Consider the following 20,195-nt stretch of genomic DNA (forward strand, 5'->3'; position numbering starts at 1 on the left):
TGTCTCCCTCTCTCTCTCTACCCTTACCTGGCTAGCACTGTGTCTCACCCTCCCTCAGATATAATAAGTGAACATTAGAAAATAATAACAAAGTGAATGGAATCTCGAACACACGGAACAAACCCTCTCTGCTTCCATTTTCTTCCTATTAGCTTTTGTGTTTTCCAAACGTGCACCTAAGTCCATGTCAGCGGGCAACCTCCACCCCGCCTTCAAAACAGTCATGAAGACTGGTATTGGTGAGTCCACACAGGATTTACCTTGGGTGTCTGTGCCGTGACTGTACCTTGGGAACAAGCCCAGAACAGCACGGGCATGTAGGATCGGGTGAGTGCTTGCTTGCTTTCTTCCTGCACCTTGTATCACCTGCCACAGGTAAAATACAATATCCGGCAGCATTATAAAAAAAAAAAAAATCATTTGCTTTTCAGGCATCCAGATTTGGATGTACAGCTGAATTTAATTAAACCACTTGAGACGTGGGTACATGTGCTTGATCCTCTAAGCTTACTCTTTTTATCATTGAAGAAATGGGAATGATCACATTTATGATGATGGTGGTCCTCATAGTTCAAAAGGTTAATGAAATAGTTAAAGAAAAAAATATGTGTAGAGTTCTTCATTCTTTCTCCCTGTTATTTCTAGAGCTTGCTAGGAAACTCCTTCTGGGAAGATATACCTGTTTTACTGGTACTATTTGGCGAAATGAACTTAGACCCCTAAAAGTTTAACACTTAAGGGACATTACTTAAGTATGAGCGGAGAATCCAAATCTCAGTGAGATATGTATATTATCTATAGATATAATTCTACATTATAACCCATATTATCATTATCTATAATCTATATGATAATTATAATAATCTATACTATATATATCTAATATCTATATCTATACCTGTATCTATAAATGTTTTATTTATTCTTCAAAGATCACAAGTAGTGGATGGGCAGAGAGAGAGGGGGACAGCGAATCTGAAGCAGGCTCCGGGCTCTGAGCTGTCAGCACAGAGCCCGACGCGGGGCTTGAACCCGCAAACCGTGACATCATGACCTGAGCCGAAGACCAACTCTCACCCAACTGAGCCACCCAGGTGCCCCAAGCTCAGTGAGTTATTAAAAAAAGGACTTTGGTGAAATTGTGACTTACGTCAACAATGTGAAGACGGGGTTCTCTGTCCAAGAGGAGAATATGGTTCCGAAGGCTGCTCATTGCTTTCCACGAAAATCCTATCCCGTAATTATTTCCGTCTTGGCCCTGGATCTTACCGATACTTCACATAACACACAGCCTGCCTCTCTCTTTCTCCCTCTCTCGCCCTGTCTCCCTCCCTCCAGAATTTTAAACGTACTCCCCCAAGAAGACAGGGTATAGGTCGCATGTCCTAATTTACGCATCGAATGCAATGGTGGCCCACACAATGGCTACACAGACACATGCAGAGCCTCGTTAGTGACAAGATTTGCATAATTAAACGACATTCGTAATTTCTCCCTTTTTATTCCGCAGAATGAATGAATCAGTGGAAGAATGGATCCACTCAAAATCTTATCTGAAAAAAGCCTTCAAGGATTCATGCTATTTTTTGTTTTAAACCAGGCCTGCAGGTGCAATAATTTGTCTCCATTCACAAGGTTCTGACAGGTGATTCTGCTGCCTCATCAATTTTATGAGGGGATTTCTTTTCTCCGTGGATATTCATGTTTAGCCACAACCTAGGAGCAGTGTGGCCTATGAGGGGCCTTTGTGCTCGGCATAATATTTTCAGAGAGGAAAACAGAATCCGGGAGATCGTTTCAAACACGGAGAAAGGCCCCCACGCGGGGAAGGTTCACACCACAAACCAGGAAGACATTCTGGTGCAGGTCTCACGGTTGTGTTGTTACCAGGTGCGGGTCTGCGTGCTCACAGAATCTGGAGGGGAGCTGAGGCTTGAGGTCACCTTCTTCCAAAAGGGAAGAATTCAGAGAATGCATGGAAAGCCTATGCGCGATGGCATGCATGCTTTTGTATATAAAATCACCCATGGGGTGGGCATTCACAGGAAAAAATTAAATTTTTTTTTTAATTTTTTTTTCAACGTTTATTTATTTTTGGGACAGAGAGAGACAGAGCTTGAACGGGGGAGGGGCAGAGAGAGAGGGAGACACAGAATTGGAAACAGGCTCCAGGCTCTAAGCCATCAGCCCAGAGCCCGACGCGGGGCTCGAACTCCCGGACCGCGAGATCGTGACCTGGCTGAAGTCGGACGCTTAACCAACTGCGCCACCCAGGCGCCCCAGGAAAAAATTAAATTTTAAGGTATTAAATGTTAAAAATCTCTCTTAAAAAGCCCATGTTTTGGAAGCCAACACTTCTGCTGCCTTGAGGAACATTTCAGTAAAGGATGTTCAGCTGACTACTGAAGGACAAGGAGGTGCTGGAGACAGGTATGGGTTGTGGGGCTCAAAGAGCAGGAGAGGATCCCGCAAGAGGGTGCAAGAGGCACTAAATGTTACCACTGCACACAGTGTGTTAGGACCACACACAGTGAAATGAAACAAAATACCTGCTCAACTACCCCCATGAGATGCTTCCAGACTGCTCTCGAAAGCACCCCAGGAAACCCTGCCCAGGCTTTGCTGATCCCAGAAAAATAAAAGCTGCACATCACCTTCTAAGTGCACGGAGAGAATTAGGGCAGAGAGAAACAGCTGACGGGAGTCATTCGAAGCCCACCTGCATGGCCGGAGGAAGACGAGCAGTGAGCTCCGGGCACTTGCAGGAGGGAAAGAGACTGGAGGAGGGAAAGGAAGGGTCGTGCCGGGGGTGTGATAGCACGGGCCACTGTCTGTCTCCTTGGGAACCTTGGGGATGGGCACAGGTGGGTTTCTGGCTCTTCTTGGATGTGACCTAGTAGACATGAACCCACCTCCCCAGCATGCTCTGGGCAGGGGGCAGGGGGTGTAGCTATGGGAAGCAGAGTGTTGGGTTTCCAGTATTACTCACATAGGATGCATGTAGGCCATGAAGCCCATGCCCCCCCTGTGGCCAGGCTGCAGGTGTTCTGGAGCTTTCTGCAGAATCCCCGCGTCCCCTTCCCATTCTGGCCCCAACTGTGAGCCCTGCCCCAGCTGCTGTGCATGAGAACAGACCCTGTCCTGCAAAGTTCCTTGTCGCCCAGGCCTCCATACCAGAAACAGGGCTCATTTCAGAGTCGTTTGTTTGTGCCTAAGACTCATTCAAAGGGGCGGGTGGCATCTGGGTCGCGCACGCGTGATCAAAACCAGCCCACTGACCTGATCTTGGGAGAACGAAGTTAAGTTAAGGCCGTTGCTACAATAACTACCACCGACTCTTGACCTAACCCACAACATTGACTACCCCCTTCATAAATTCTCTTGACTTCGTCAGAAATAATATCCAGTATTTTAAAAATTCTCCTGACACCTACTCTTCTTTTCTCATTTCCCAAAGGAAGATGGTCTGAGCTCGGGTTTGAAAAAAATTTCCTATGTATTTTTATTGGGACACTAATTTCACTTAACTTTATAATATACCTTAAAACAAGATCTTTATTGCAAAATTTTGACACTGAACAGAAGTAGTATCTGTATGCACCTTGAGGCATGGCTGTAACAAGTGTGCAATCTATATTGAACACCAAATATGCTAACTTCATTCTTGGTTCTACTCTGGAGCTTAACAGAATCCTTACAGAGGGAGTTATCATCTCATTACAGAAGGTGGTTCTTAACTTCGCCATTGCCAAAACTCCTGTACCTGTGACCAGAATGCCAGTTAGGACCACTGAAAGAAAAGGAGGAATAAGGGAGATTCTTATTTAATAGAGCTGTAGAGCTGACATTTTACATGGATGTGGAGATATATATATATATATATATATATATAATACATATATATATATACCTATATACGTATATGATACATATACACACATTTCATAAGCTTCATTGATATACAAAGTAGCAAAACTCATATGTACATACATCGCAGTGTAAACTGTCATAGATACACATGGTATCATAAACTTATATATGTATACAGATACATATCTAAGCATATCCACAGTACCATAAACTCAAAAACATATACGTAGTAGCAAAAGAAAAGAAAAATTCTAGAAAGCTTGATCTTCATGTCACTGTAGCAGCAAACTAGTTGTGTAAGTCCTAGGTTTCAATATCTAGGAGAAACTATACAAAGTATTTGCACTAATGCAGCAACAGAGGCATCTGGCTGATTCTTGACCTTCCTGCTGTTAGCATCATCTCTAAGCCTTCCTCAGTCTATCATTTCCATGTAAAAGGAAAGCCACAGAGTCACCATAATCTCCAGAAGAGACAGGGGTCACCTTCCCTCAGCTGGTCTGCGGGTTCCAGGAGGGCAGGAAGCTTGCCCCTTTGAACCCGTTAACTATCCCAGATGTAGCACAGAGGCCAGGAAGGACTGGTTCTCCAGCAGGACTGCTGCGGTTTTGCAGGGCCCAACACATTTCCCTGATTGTGACTGAGAGCGATACATCCATGTTTATATAGTGGCAACGTGGGCATGCAGGCACTGTTGGGACTCAGACAGGAGAACATTTTTGCTCTCAGCTCTGTGCCCTACGAGGGGCGCCTGGGTGGCTCAGTCGGTTAATCATCCAACTTCAGCTCAGGTCAAGATCTCAAGGTCCGTGAGTTCAAACCCTGTGTTGAGCTCTGTGCTGACAGCTCAGAGCCTGGAGCCTACTTTGGATTCTGCGTCTCCTTCTCTCTCTCGCCGCTCCTCCCCTGCTCATGCTCTGTCTCTCAAAAGTAAATAAATGTTACAAAAATATTTTTTTAAATGTAACTATGAACAGGAATGTCTATGAATATACCTATACACATGTATTAGTTTCCTGCTGCTGAAGCAAAGCAGCATTTAGCAGCTTAAAGTAAGAAATGTATTATTGTATAGCTGTTTAGGTTATAAGTTTTTATACAAGTTTTTATTTATTTTGAGAGAGAAGGAAAGCAAGTGAAGGAGGGGCAGAGAGAGAGAGAGAGAGAGAGAGGGAGAAAATCCCAAGCAGGCTCTGTGCTGTCAGCATGGAGCCCAATGTGAGGCTCGAACTCATGAACCCTGAGATCGTGACCTGAGCCAAAATCAAGACTTGGGTGCTTAACTGACTGAGCCACCCAGGCGCCCATAGGTTACAAGTTCAATATGGGTCTCACCTGGCTAACATCAAGGTCTCTGTGGGGCTACGTTCCTTCTAGACTAGGGGAGAATCTGTTTTCCTGAGGCTGTCCCCTTTCCTTGGCTCACAGCTTAACCCCAGCCAACCTGCATCTCTAAATTTCTGTAATCACGTTCCCATGGCATTAACTCACACCTCCTCCACTTTTGAGGATTCTTACAAGTGCACTGAGCCCACCTGGATAACCGCGGATTACCTCCTTAGTTCTAGGTCAGCTGACCCACAATCTTAAGTCCCATTTGCCAGGTAGGATAACACTTTCACAGGTGCCTGGGATTGGGATGCGGCTGATGCCTGTTTCCCACACGTGTTCATAACCTGTACAACGTACACCTACTTCCTGGCACCTTTTGTACAATGTATATGAGAGCAAACAGGCTGGCTCAGAGAAGGGAGATCAATAAACACCCCACCCCATGCATGCTCAGCTGCCACTGGTCCAGACCTCAGGAGGAGCAGAAGAAAACTGCCCAGAGGTGCACACACAGGACGCTGTTGCTTCTGAAGGTAGAATATTGGTCCTTCCCTCCTTTCGCAGGTGCTTTGCCCCCAGAGATGGCAACTGTCAGGAAAACCAGAGTGAAAAGTACAGGGAGGCTGTCTGTCGCACAAAGGGCCCAGGGAAGCGTCAGCCCGGGGCACAGGAGGCTGAGTGGGTCCGGGGACGCGGTGCTCTGGCTGCAGTGAATGTGGGGACTTGGGGACCCCATTAACCCAGAGTGGGAAAGAACACACGATCTAGTAACGGGATAAGAGGAGTTTTCACAGCATAAGGTCATGCCTGGAGCTACCAGGAAATATACCCCTGAGGCATGACCGTGAAATAGTATTAAATCTCCCCTCCAGAAGAAGGGCCCAGAGACAAGAGCAAGAGAGAAGTCCCAGACCCAGCCTGTGGGCACAAATCAGCTCTCTTCTTTCAAAGAGTTAAGAAAAGGGGCGCCTGGGTGGCTCAGTCGGTTAAGCGGCCCACTTCGGCTCAGGTCATGATCTCGCGGTCCATGAGTTTGGGCCCCGCGTCGGGCTCTGTGCTGAGAGCCTGGAGCCTGTTTCGGATTCTGTGTCTCCCTCTCTCTGACCCTCCCCCGTTCATACTCTGTCTCTCTCTGTCTCAAAAATAAATAAACGTTAAAAAAATTAAAAAAAAAAAACAACAAAGAGTTAAGAAAAGAGGTACCCATGTGACTCAGTCGGGTCAGCTTCTGACTCTGGCTCAGGTCATGATCTCCCGGTTCCTCGGCTGGAGCCCTGCATCAGGCTCTGTACTGACAGCACGGAGCCTGCTTGGGATTCTCTCTCTCCTTCTCTCTCTGCTCACACACCCCTCCCTCTCTAAAAATCAATAAATAAACTTTAAAAAGATTTAAGAAAAGAAGTGAAAACCGACACGGATCTATGGAAAAATGTAAAACAAGGAAACACAGTATCAGCCTGGAGACTAAGGGCAGCCACTCACAAAGAATGTAATCTGGAACTTTTCTTTTCCTGAACTTTGAAGTTAAAGGAAAAAGAGTTCTTCAAGCATTCGGGCAGGGAAAAAAAAATAAAAATAAAAAAAATAATAAAAATAAATAAAATAAATAATAATAAATAAATATTAAATAAATTTATTATTAAATTTATTAATAAATTAAATATTTAATAATATAATTTATTATTAAATTATAAATTATTTAATAAATAAAATAATAAATAAATATTAAATAAATTTATTATTAAATAATAATAAATACATAATAAAAATAATATAAAATAAAATAAAATAAAAATCTAAAATAAAGAGAAGCTACCCATAAGAAGTCAAAATCATGTGGTGCCCAGATATTTCCTATGGAAGCCTGAAGTAGAAATGTCTTTTCTTCTGAAGGAAGAAACACTGGTATCCAAAGAGTTTTCTGTCTGACCAAGAAAGGTGTCACGTGTAAAAGCAAATATTCTCAAATACTCAAGGATTCCATTTGTTTGTAACCCAAATACTCTTCTTAGGCCATGATCTCACGGGTTGTGAGTTCGAGCCCCATGTCGGACTCCGTGCTGCCAATACACAGCCTGCTTGGGATTGTCTCTCCCTCTGTCTCTGTCCCTACCCCACTCATAGTCTCTCTCTCTCTCTCTCTCAAAGTAAATAAATAAAAAGAAAGAATGGAGAAAAGACAGGTCTGATTTTAATTTAATTCTAAGCCACGTCCCAAAGTAAATATTAACACCAGGTATGCATAGTGTTTCCTCCAAGAACAAAGTTTCAAATATGGTTATCCAAATGAATTAAATGTCAGAAGGGGTTGAAAGAGATATACTAGTTGTCACGTGTTCAACAAACGGAATTTGGGTTTACGATCCAATATTCTGTGAGGAAACGATAGGAAAACACAAGTCAATAAAATACAAGTTGCCCTCGTTGGATATGGGGGGAGTTTAAAGATAACCACTTCAGTCATCATGTTGAACAATGTAAGTATCAATAATAACAAAAGTAACTCATATTTATGAGCCATTTATTAGGTGCCAAGTGGTCTCCTTAGCATTTTTTCATGCAGATTTGTAATATGGGTTCAATAATTCTCTTAGTCTATTTGGGTGACGATAATAAAATAGCAAAGCCTATAAGCAACACAAAATTATTTCTCACAGCTCTGGGGGTTGCAAGTCCAAGATCAAGGCACCTGTAGATTTGGTATGTAGGGAGAACCTGCTTCATGGTTCATAGATGGCTGTCTTCTCTCTGTGTCCTCACATCTCTTTCGGGTCTCTTTAGGATACTAATCCCATCCCTGGGGGCTTTACTCTCATGACCTGATCATCTCCCAAAGACCCCCACCTCCAAATAAATACCATCCCACTGGGGTTATGGCATCAATATGAATTCAGGGAAACATTCAGGTTAGAGCAAGAATGTTCTTGAAAAGCTGAAAGGGAACCACAGAGCATCTTTTCAAAAGCAGAATCTGCCTTTGCAATCTTTGGAAAAGATGTATACAAATAAGACATAATCATAGGACAAAAGACAGAAAACAAAGGAAATGTCCAGAGAGCCTTAAAATCCCTCATCGGCAAGGACACAAGTGGAGCCAATCACACGTGTATTATCACACATGGTTGGAACAGAGAAAAGGTTAAACTCTTACCTAAACAAAGTCTCTCAAATTGGGCTAAAAAATAAAACCCAAATCTAAACATTTTGGGGGAAAATAACAGCCTAAGTACAGGTCCCTTACCTCTGTCCTCGTAATTAAACAAACTTACACACCTGAGAAAAATTACAGAAGGAAACACAAAAGGAGAAAGGGAAACAGTTGTGATGTTCAAACTAGCAAACAGAACCAAGAGACGCAGGTACCTCAAGGAAATTCTGCCATGTTTAGAACAAATTGGCCCAAATTCAAGAGACCATCGGAGCAGCTCCACACTCTTCCTCCTGAGAGATGACTGCAATTTTGTTGGAAATAAACATAAGGTCATCCAGAAAACTCCAATGGGACCATCAATGCTGGGTCTCCAAAGGGCAGGGTTTTGGCCAGCTCACATCACTGGGAGGCCGAGGCGATGCGTCAAGTAGGGAGTGGATAGATCAGTGATTACATGCCATGTTTGTCTAAAGTGGTTGTGGAGAGCAATCACAGACTCCCCCATTTGGGGTAACGGAAGAGGAGGATGGAGATGGGAAATCTGGATCTTGGGGCAAGAGCTGACCACGCAAGAGAGGTGGACCAATATATTTAGAGCCCTTTCCAGAGCTGCACAATGGCAGAGGCAAAGACAACCCGGTGAAGCAGCAGGGCCCCTCAGTGGGCTGGAATTGGACCCCCCAGGCGCTGCCCGCTTCCGGAATCTGCTATGGAGGTCAGCACCTCCCAGGTCCCCACTGTACAACTGTCACTGTTGACTTGTCTGAGTACAGACCACGGCTGGAGCAGGACCTGCCTTAGAGTAAATCGGACGTTGTTCTGGACATCCTGCTGGACACACACCTGTACACACACACACACACACACACACACTCACAGAAGTGTATTTAGATAACTATTAAAAGTGGCCATTTACAACCATGTAAAAATAGCATGGACAGGCAGTTAGGGAGAAGAGGAGGGCAAAACTATGTTTTTACAATACGAGTTTTGTGTAAAAAAACGTATCTCTAACATGCATATGTATTTAAAACTATAAAGTAGATGGGTAATTAGATGGATGAATAGATACATTCAGATAGATAGTTAGAAATAGGGATGGAGGGATGGAGGGATGGAGGGATGGAGGGATGGAGGGATGGATGGATGGATAGAAACAGGGATGGATAGATAGATAGATAGATAGATAGATAGATAGATAGATAGAAACAGGGATAGATAGATAGATAGATAGATAGATAGATAGTTACAGGGATAGATAGATACATAGATACATAGATGATAGATAGATTGATAGATACAGGGATAGACAGATAGGTAGGTAGATAGATAGATAGATAGATAGATAGATAGATAGATAGATATAGGGATGGATGGATGCATGGATGGATGGATGGATAGATAGATAGACAGATAGATAGATAGATAGATTGATTGATTGATAGATGATACAGAGAGAGAGAACATTCTCAGGAATAGATACATGGACAGACAGACTGGCAGCTGTTCAGGTATTTGTCTGTCTCTATTTTGGACTCTCTTTGGAATTATTCACCAACATGACTCTTGGTGACCTAGGGAAAATGGTATAAGCAATATACCTCCCTGAGTCTTAGTCTCCCATCTGTAAAGCAGAGAAACTAATGTATATTCAGTTTAGTTCTTATACAGATCATTTGACTATTATCTTTCATGTGCCTGACCCACAAGAGTTTTTCAACAAACAATAGTTTCCTGCCAACTCCAATGTAGAAGTGCATGTATCCATAAAGATTTTTTGTAAAAGTATACAACATTAAATCCTGGGCAATTGTGGAGCAAATTAAGATCAAATCCTAAGCTGTAAATACATCCATTCTATACTTGTACCTTGTATTTTGAGAAAGCTATTTGAGATAACCAAAAAGTATTACACAACTGTATTTGTTAAAAAAATAAAAAAACCAGAATACACCAAGGTGTGTGTGTGTGAACTGTGTGTGTGTAAATGTGCACTTTGCAAACTTCTTCAATGGAAGACGCTTGGAACAGACACGATAGGCCATTTGTTCAATGCAAATAGCTCATCAAATCTCTCAAATGCTCATACCCCTCTATCGCAAAATGAACATGGAAAGATAAATGAGTTTCTCTGCCAGTTTAATTGTCATTTTGTAAGGAAGAAATACTTTCCAAATGTACATATTAATACTGTGAAAAATGTCATACAGACATGTATGCATTTATATTCACATGTATATTCAAATATACAATATTTCATTGTTGATCTCCATTATTCAATCTTTTACTTCTTAAAATGTTTATTTATTTTGAGAGAGAGAGAGAGAGTGCAAGTGAGGGAGTGGCAAAGAGAGAGAGAGAGAGACAGAATCTGAAGCAGGTTCCAGGCTCTGAGCTTTTAGCCCAGAATCCGATGAGGGGCTCGGACCGACAAACTGTGAGATCATGACCTCAGCTGAAGTTGGATGCTTAACCAACTGAGCCACCCAGGTGCCCGAAGAACCTCTGTTTCAAAAGGTTTTATTGTTGTTCGTTTTGGACCATCAAGTAAAAAAGTCTTATCATTTTTGCCCACGTATGTGAGTAGCGTGATGGTGGGTCTAAGCACTTCAAAATGTCCTCTACCCACATCCACGTGTCAAATGATTTAAAACCTAAGAGACCCAAAATTAGAATCACTAAATTAAGCTGTTCCTGAATTTCTGGTCCTATAGAAATTATAAGTCAGAGAGAGAGAGAGAGAGAGAGAGAGAGAGAGAGAGAGAGAGAGGTTTGTTTTGTCATTCTAGACCACTGAGTTTTGAGATGATTTGCAACAGATCATGAATACAATTATCTTTTACCTGCAGCATCAGAAGCTGCAAGACACCAAAGACAGAACACGATGTGATCAAGGATCCCTTCAATCGCGGGGACCCTGGCTCCAGGGAAAGAGCTGTGTCTTCCTGGATCCCTCGGGAATGTAAGGAGGTTGGGCATGTGTCTCCCAAGCCCCACAACCTTGGAATGGCAATGCTTCCATGTATCCTACATGGAGTTTCTGCACCAGTACCCATGATAACATAAAGATTCAGCCTCAGGTCCAGTAGGAGACTCTTAAATTGGCTCAGTGGTCCCCAGTGGAGGGTATTAATGAGAACCAAGACTTGAACACCTCATAAAATAGAAAGTCAGTGTCATGAATGCTACCCCAGGTCCTGTCATTGAATTAATGGGGTTAGTAATACAAGAACCTGGTGGGAAAGAAAAACAAACAAAACATCCACAAGCAGTGTTCTGTGTACATCCAAAACAAGTCACGGTAATGTTGAGGAAGACAGAGTTTCAGTAACGGAAATTAGAAGAGATGTGGAAGAACACAGTCCAAGAAAGAACAGTTTGCCCCCTGACCCTGTAAATCTCCACTTGATGGGAACGTCTCCCTTGTTGATTCAACCCTGTAGTAAGCTCGATACTGTCAGGGATTCTGGACAAGAATTCCACTTGCCTGATACCAAAGCAGCCTTCCTTCTCCCTTCTGGGTGAAACTTACATTCATGTGTCCAAACAAATGTTTGATAAATGTCACATATTTGTAAGTGACTGTATTAGTTTCCCATTGTGGCTGTAACAAATTACTGCACAACAGCATACATTTTTAATCTTATAGCTCTGGAGGCCAGATGTTCACAAAGGATCTCACTAGACTCTAATGCAGGTGTTGCACAATGTTCCCATCTAGAAGCCCAGGGGCGAATCAACTGATTGCCATTTCCAGATTCTAGGGGTCATCTGCCTTCCTATACTCAGGGCCACCCTTCCACCTTCAATGCCAGAAATGGGTTGTTTTTGTTGCACTGCCATTTCTTTGGGTCCCTCTTCTGTCTCCACTGTCCCCATTTATAAGGACTACTGTGGTTACCTTGGGTCCACCTCGATAGTCTAGAATAATATCCCTATTTTAAGGTCAGTATATTAGCAACCTCAATTCCATCTGTGACCTTAATACCTCTTTGGATGTAATAGGATATAGTTGTAGGTTTTTGGAAATCATGGCGTGCATATCTTTGGATTGCTAGCATAGTGCCCACTACAGATACCTTGATTTTCCTAGAGATACAACACACAGCCTGCCATCTTGGGTTTCCCAGTCTAAACGGGAAGAAGATTTGTGACAAAATATACACAATGTTAGTGCCAGAAGCTGGGAGAGACTCCTCAAGTTGGTAACGTTTGAGCTAAGTCGAAAAGAACAAGTAGTCTTAAAGACCAAATGAGCAGGGATGGGATATTGAATTCCAAGTAAAGGGGATAGCTTGGACGAAACAAGAAGGGAAGAAATGATGAGCTAACATGTAAGTGGGTTTTTATGGTGTATTCTTCCTGAAAAGGGGTAAAACTAAGGATTTACCATGCTAAAACCCTTAGGTTTTGTCTTATCAGATTAAATTAACAAGGGAATCTCTTTATTTTTTCCAAGCATGGTCTAATGGGGAATCTTCAACTATAATAAAGTCTCTCTGGTTGGGAAGAGAATGGAAGTTTGATGGAAAGACAGATCTTCAGCCCATCAGGCATCCCTACGCCCTAAGAAGTGGGAAGTACACGGAACATTAGACATACAAGGGGTGTTAAACAGAGTACTCATGTCTAAATGAGCAGTGATATCGAGAAGTGGGGAGCTGGGCATTGATATAATCAGACTTGCACGTTGGAGCAGTCACTCTAACTACAACATGGAGAGTGGGCCACAGGACGAAGGCGCTGGAGGCAAGAATACCAGTTACCCTGCACCTGGCCACAGAAAGTTCTTCTTTTGTTTTCTGGTGACAACCTTTCTTGCATTTACACACTAAAACTTGGACCTTTTCTCTCCCTAACTGCATGCTCTAATTTGCAAACCAATGTTTCAGTCTCTTGGTACCTGGTAAAACCATCATGATCCACCCACTTGGCTTTGTACAAGTTCTGCTTTGCAGCATCCCAGCAGGAAGGAAGGATTGTATTCTCTCAACCCAGCCACTGGCTCCTGTCTTTTCCAGGCTCTCACCGAGGTCTTGGAAGGATAAATTGAAGCTTTCCAAAATTAGAAGGAAGCAGCTCATGAAACCACAAGTGATCTCTCCCTAGAAATAATAACGATGGCAGAAAGACCCATGAGGAATACCATACGAGGAAGCACTGGACCGTGAAGAAGTTTCATTCACATGGCTTTAGGACAGCGGGACCTGACGTGGCCTGTGGACAGCTGCCGTTCCCAGCAGCTAAGTGCAGACGTGGAGAATCGGCATGCTGAAATGTAGATGGTAATTTAATACAGTCGTTGTTTGACCGTGGATTCTAATGATGAGAACGTGAGCTTGTATGTTGTAAGTCTTTTTAGTTCGTCTTTCTTGTGCTTCATTTTGGTTTACGAAAGTTTTGGTCCATGAAACAACAGAGATTCTTTTCTTAAAAGTGTTTGTTGCTCTGGGGTCTCTTCCGCTGCCCGAGGCTGTGATGCAGGTAGACTCAGGTCCGTACCTGTGAGATCCGTCTACTACCTTGGTCACTGTCCCCCTCTTTCAGTCAGTCCTGCACCAAATGCCACCCTACCTTCTATTGTCATTGTCTTCACTCCTTGACCTTTGTTTTGCCGTCTTAAATGATCTCTTGAGATCCAAGCAAAAGCGTGTCCTCGAAATCCCAATTTGTATTAACAAAATATGACTACCAAGCACTGCTGAGCATCATACATACCTTATTTTTTACCCTTTTAATAACCATCAGGGGAGTGAGTCACCTTATGAATGAGGAAAGGGAAGTCCAAAGAGGGGAACTGCCTGAGCTGGTTTGGAAACCAGTATACATTCTCTCTGCTCTGCTGCACTTAATTTACACCAAGGGTGCATGTCTGATTTCACCAAATAATTTTAATTTATTCTTTTCCTAGTTCAGGGTTACAAACAATCTAAAGTCCAGTCATGCTGACCTAAAACTATAAAAATGCTGGACAGGAAGCTCAGTGGCCACATTTCATGAAGGCTTTTAAAGATCTGAATTCTAAATAGCTAATTGCAAAGGTTCTTTGCTAAACGGTAAAATTAATGATTTCAGAGGCATCATTTAAATAGGATATAAATTTTGATAAAAGCTCAATGTCTCTTGCAGAAATCATGACAGTGTCACTTATATGCTTTGACTTTCTCAAAGGCATGTGTTCAGGCATTGACATTTGACGATGCAAATGTGTTTTTTAAGGCCAAGGAATTACAGTGCAAAGATATGAAACAGAGACGATTTTAAAGCTGCTCCCTGCCAGTAACGCCCAAAGAAGAAAAAGGCAAACAAATATATATAGTTTTGCCTAAATCCAAACTCTTTGAAAAGAATTACCAGAGTACCTAAAATTCAAATACAGTAAACCCAAGGAGAAAACAGGAATTCTTACATGAAAGATCTGTTTTAACCAGAATCTCACTTCTAAGTGACACAAAAAGATCCCAGTCTTTCTACGTTACCCTCCTTAAATTCAGTTACCATTTGGATATCTTGTGTGTCCCAGAAAATTATATAAAGCTGTTTATGTACAATTATTTCTCATAATATCCCTATGCAATAGGGATTATCACCCTCATTTCACAAATGAAGGAACCAAGTGTATCTGTTAGCCATTGCTGCTTACCCCAAAACTTGGGTGGCTTAAAGCAACAGCCATTTATTACATGCCACATATCTGAGTCAGCTAGGCAAGTACCTCTGATCTAGAACAAGCTGTGTGATCTTGACTGAGCTCTGTCCTCAGTCTGTGGTCAGATGACGGTCTAGCTTGTGGGTTGCTATTCCGGAGTGACCTCAACTGTATTTTCCCACAGACTAGCCTGGGCTGGTTCTCATGGCAGTGATTGGGGTCAAAGGTAGGAAGCAGATGTACCTTCCCAAATGTTGGCTTATGTCACAGTGGCCAAAGCAAGTCCCAAGAGCAGGTTCACGGTCAGGAGTAAGAGAGGACTACAAGATGAGTCCTGAGCTGGTTTGTGGATCAGATGTGAACCCAGTGCATGTTATTTTATTTTGCCACACTTAATTTAAACCATGGGTTCCATGAGCGTTTTCACCAGATCATTATAATTCGTCCTCACCTAGTTCAGTCATAGAGAAACTAACATCCAACCATGCTGACCTGCTTTATAAAGACACACCTCAGGAAGCAGAGAAGGACTTTTTGACAACACTTTGAAGTTCTGAATGGTAAGTAGCTAACTGCAAAGAACATGGATGTAGAGAGGTATACGTTAAACATGGCAATTTATGCACTCAATCCCCTACATCAAAGCTCGGGAAATTTGAGAAGTTGCCCATGGTTGCACAAATAGTAATTTGAAAACGGGCCTATGGAACTCCAAAATCTATGTTCGTTTCCAGAAAGTCACCTTTCCTCTGTTATACGGCCCTAACAGGATGTACTTCATCTGGTTTTACCTATGGAAAATGTGGTTTAGGGGCGCCTGGGTGGCGCAGTCGGTTAAGCGTCCGACTTCAGCCAGGTCACGATCTCGCGGTCCGTGAGTTCGAGCCCCGCGTCGGGCTCTGGGCTGATGGCTCAGAGTCTGGAGCCTGTTTCCGATTCTGTGTCTCCCTCTCTCTCTGCCCCTCCCCCGTTCATGCTCTGTCTCTCTCTGTCCCAAAAATAAATAAATGTTGAAAAAAAAAATTAAAAAAAAAAATGTGGTTTACATTATACATGTGAAGGATGTGGAAACTGAAGGTTTAGGGCACCGGGATGTAATTGATGTAAGATATTGAAAGGAGGTGAGAGACAAAAATGCAGAACAGAAAAAATCTGTTCCCCAGCTCTCAGATCTCTTCTCCAAATCAAGCATGTCAAAGTGGATTGTAATATGGAAGCAACATTTCCTTGGGGAAGCTACATAGAGAGTGACGAGCATGAACTTTATTGGAAGCCTTCAGAGAGCTTGATTTTGTTCCCTGGAGGTGAGATGTACTGAGAACTGCCTCAGGTGCCTGACTCACACCGGGGAAGAGAAAGTAGACCACAGGCATGGGAGAGGTGAGTCTGTCAGGGTTGGCCTGCACTCCTGTATGTCTGTGCACCATATTTTTGCATGGGAGACTCTCGATACAGGAGAGTATCCTAGGAGCCCACTAACCTCATGAGAAAGATTTCCTTAAGCCCAGTGAGGCAGGCTGAATCATGCCCCCCAAACATGTTCATGCCCTAATCCCCAGGTCCTGTGAATATGTTACCCTATGTGGCAAAAGGGGCTTTGAAGATGGGATGACGTCAAGAGTTTTCAGATGAAGAGATCGTCTACTGTACTCACAGAGTCCTTATAAGAAAGAGTTGGGAAATCAGAGTGGGTAGGAGGTGATGTGAAGACTGAGGGGGAGACTGGAATAGGAAGGCTAATATCCAGGGATGAAGAATTCTTCCCTAGAGCCTCTGGAAGGAGTACAGCCCTCCCCGCCAACTTGACTTTCGCCCCACGAGACTGACTTTACACTTACAAGCTCCGTAAGTGTAAGATGATAAATGTGTTTGCCTTAAGTTTGTGGTAATTTGTTACAGCAGCAAGAGGGAACTAATACCCACAAAGAGAATGTGAGTGGCCCTGTGGCCATTTCAACAAGTCAGAACTACTTGAAGTTCTTCATATTTCCTGTCCCCCGCTACAACAGATCCTAGCAAGTTATGAAATACCCAGATAGTAACCAGGGAAGGAGATGGTACCACTATGTATTCCCAAAAGACTGGCAGCCTGTTAACCACAGTCCTTAGCTGTGGAGGCAGACAGGATATCTTTGTTTTGAGTGAAACTGAAATGCTGATCAATATCTTGGACTTGACCTTCTCATATATAATTCGAAACTTCATTTTTTCACATAAGTTATCTGTAGCTTACTTGCCACTTTGGAGTTTGCATAAAGCATGGTACCCAGTAGCAACGGTTCCCCATTAAATCAAAGCTAAAGAGGAAAACGCAGATGCAGTGAATTTTTGTTTTGCTTCCATCATTAACTGCTGTGCTTATCGAACTGATTGGGTAAATGTGGAAACCAGAAGCAAATAAATGGATCATATGAGATTTTATCATCCCCTCCCAGAACCATGCAAGTAATTCGTCATCTCTCTCCTTCCTGAATGGAAGCAAGGGGAAGAAGAGGTAAACAGTCAGTGTCTCCTGTGTATTTTGCACAGAATGTCTACTAAGTGGTCCTACTAGAAGCGGTCACTGAATCCATCCTACTGACTAGGAAACTGAAACTTGGTGAGATGCAGAGGTTCTCAGACATCTTTACCATGTATCTCTCTCCAGAGCCAACATTTCCCATCCTATTGCCTGTAAATCAACTGACATCACCAAAAGTTTCAATCAGTCACATTCTTTTGCCCCAAATACACAGTGGATTACTGATTTTTGCCCCATCTTTCACATCTTCACCTGAAAACACCCTAACAAACTTTCCATCTGTGTTCTCTTGAAAGAACTATCTGAACTTCTTCCACAGGAAAGCTCTCCTTTCTCCACATCGGTGTGAATCAGCAGGATGTCGATCTGCTTAAAGCCCATCAAAGATACTTCTGAAGTTCTCCATATTCTGGGATTCCTGCATTCTTCCTAGGATTCACTTATTCATTTATTTGTGGGAGCATTAATAACCACAGATTGCTAAACTCTGGCCTCAGGTGAGCACCCTGTGTCTGGGGTGTCACCCATGACCCCGCGTGATTCCTCACATATTTTATCAGAAAATCGCACGTGGTCTTGAGAACCTTTCCAAGCTAGTTTTGGCTCCTCGATCTTCTTCTGGGAAATGCTAAGCTTCTAAGGTTCACCCAACATTCACCACCCACAACTGGTAACTGTGTCTTCACTTGCATGGTGTCTGGTAAATAGACACTACATAATTACTGCCTTCCTATACGCTGGCTTTTAGACTCAGCTTGGGCCATCTCAGGAAAATCTCAAGTCGTGAACATGTGGCCCAGCACAAAGGGCAGGAAGATCTCTACAGGAACATGCTGGGTTCTTCACTCTTGAGCTGTGTGACCCTGGGCAACTCATTCAACCTCTGTCTCCTCTTATGTAATTCAAATAGTGATGCTCTGTCCAAACTCACCTACACAGCATTACATATTCCAGGACCATTTCTATTCTAAACTTGTAAGACACCAGCTGACTAACATCACAAATCAAAGGAGTAACTTCTGGGAAGTTTACAGTAGCTTTTGATTTGCCTTTTGTACGATATACATGACTTCCTTAACTTCCCACTTTGGAGCCAGGCTTAACATTTCATTCTGTAGGCACATTCCATGTGTTTCTAGAAGAGGGAAAACACAGGTAAAAATAGAGGAAGGTTGGAATTCTAAAAGAACAAGTGTTTCAAAACCCTCAACGTCATTGAGCTGCGTACCATTTAAACTTAACGTGATTGTGCAGGTTTCAACGAGCATGTTCAACACACTCAGTGGTCATCAGGCTCCGCTCACTGCCTTTGCACAGAAAAACGAAGCACGTGCCAGCTGTTTAGGAACATAATATCCAGTTGGCAAAGGACCTGGCCACTGGTACATCCATTTTTAAAAGCGGACTGACAGAGTAAGGCTCGAGATAGTGCTGGTGCTTGTTACAGACACTGTCCCAGGGTAAAGGATTACTGTCTTTAAACTGAAAATTGAGATTCCAGCCAACACCGATTTGTCACAGATCGTAAAGAAAACCACAGAATTGGAGTATTTAATTAATCTAAATGATAAATTATCTGTGAATCCCAAACCAGGCAGGTAGCACCTATGAGCATAACGCCCACATGAGAAAGAAAAATAAATGAGAACACTGGTCTAGGAATTCACCTTATAAACAACATTATTCTAAATGTTACAGCCTAACACTTCAGAGCCTCATAATGTATTTGCTCATGATCCCTGAAGGAGAGAAAAATTAGAAGTATTCTTTCTAAAGAATACCTCTCCAAAGATGTACTGCCATGTATACGTGCTATTACCAAATACAGCCATTAAAATGAAAATAGCTGAGGGGCGCCTGGGTGGCTCAGTCGGTTGAGCGTTCGACTTCGGCTCAGGTCATGATCTTGCGGTTCATGAGTTCGAGTCCCACGCAGGGCTCTGTGCTGACAACTTGGAGCCTGGAGCCTGCTTCGGATTCTGTGTCTCCCGCTCTCTCTCTCTGCCCTTCCCCCACTTGCTCTCTGTCTCTCTCGGTCTGTCTCAAAAATACATAAACATTTTAAACAATTAAAAAAAGAAAAACGAAAGTAGCTCACACCACAGTCACCCTCTGGAGACGTCTATTAAAAAAAATAATCTGAGGCTAACCCAACAACTCAATGCATACATGACGTATTACACAGAAAAATAAAATAAACAGCCACATGATTATTCATCTGACAACAACAGTGTAGCCTCTTTAGGGACAAAGATAAAGCAAAAGATCTATTGAACATTTTGAAAAATTAATTTTTAATCAAATCATCCAGGCACCTAGCTTAGGCATTGTAACCATACGGACATGTATAATTTTTGGAAATCTTTGCCCCTGGAAAAATTGCCATTCTTTAAGGAAAGATACCTCCTAGAACCTATGCTCCCCTCCCCTCCACCCGAAAATCACATTCACATGGAAAGAAGATCATTTCCTTTCTTGAATTCTGAAGCATCTCTGAAGAGGGAGGAGAATTTGCAAAATCAGGAAAGAGCTACTCTCAGAAAAACCCCATCACCTTTCAAGCGATGATACAATGCCAGATGTTAACATTTCTCTGAGGACCTCCAGAGAAGCAAAAGCAATTAGGCGCTATCCTTCATTTCTTCTGTTCTGAATCTCATTACCAAAGATTG

The 20,195-nt window shown here is 42.7% G+C and overlaps 1 protein-coding gene across 2 annotated transcripts in view; it reads right to left on the reverse strand.

Moving 5' to 3' along the window:
• The window catches only part of PUDP (pseudouridine 5'-phosphatase), a 477,558-nt gene that overhangs the window by 203,328 nt on the left and 254,035 nt on the right, over positions 1 to 20,195 (reverse strand). The gene's annotated exons all lie outside the window — the stretch shown is intronic.

The sequence above is a fragment of the Prionailurus viverrinus genome, chromosome X, assembly GCF_022837055.1.
Source record: "Prionailurus viverrinus isolate Anna chromosome X, UM_Priviv_1.0, whole genome shotgun sequence".
NCBI lineage: Eukaryota > Metazoa > Chordata > Mammalia > Carnivora > Felidae > Prionailurus > Prionailurus viverrinus.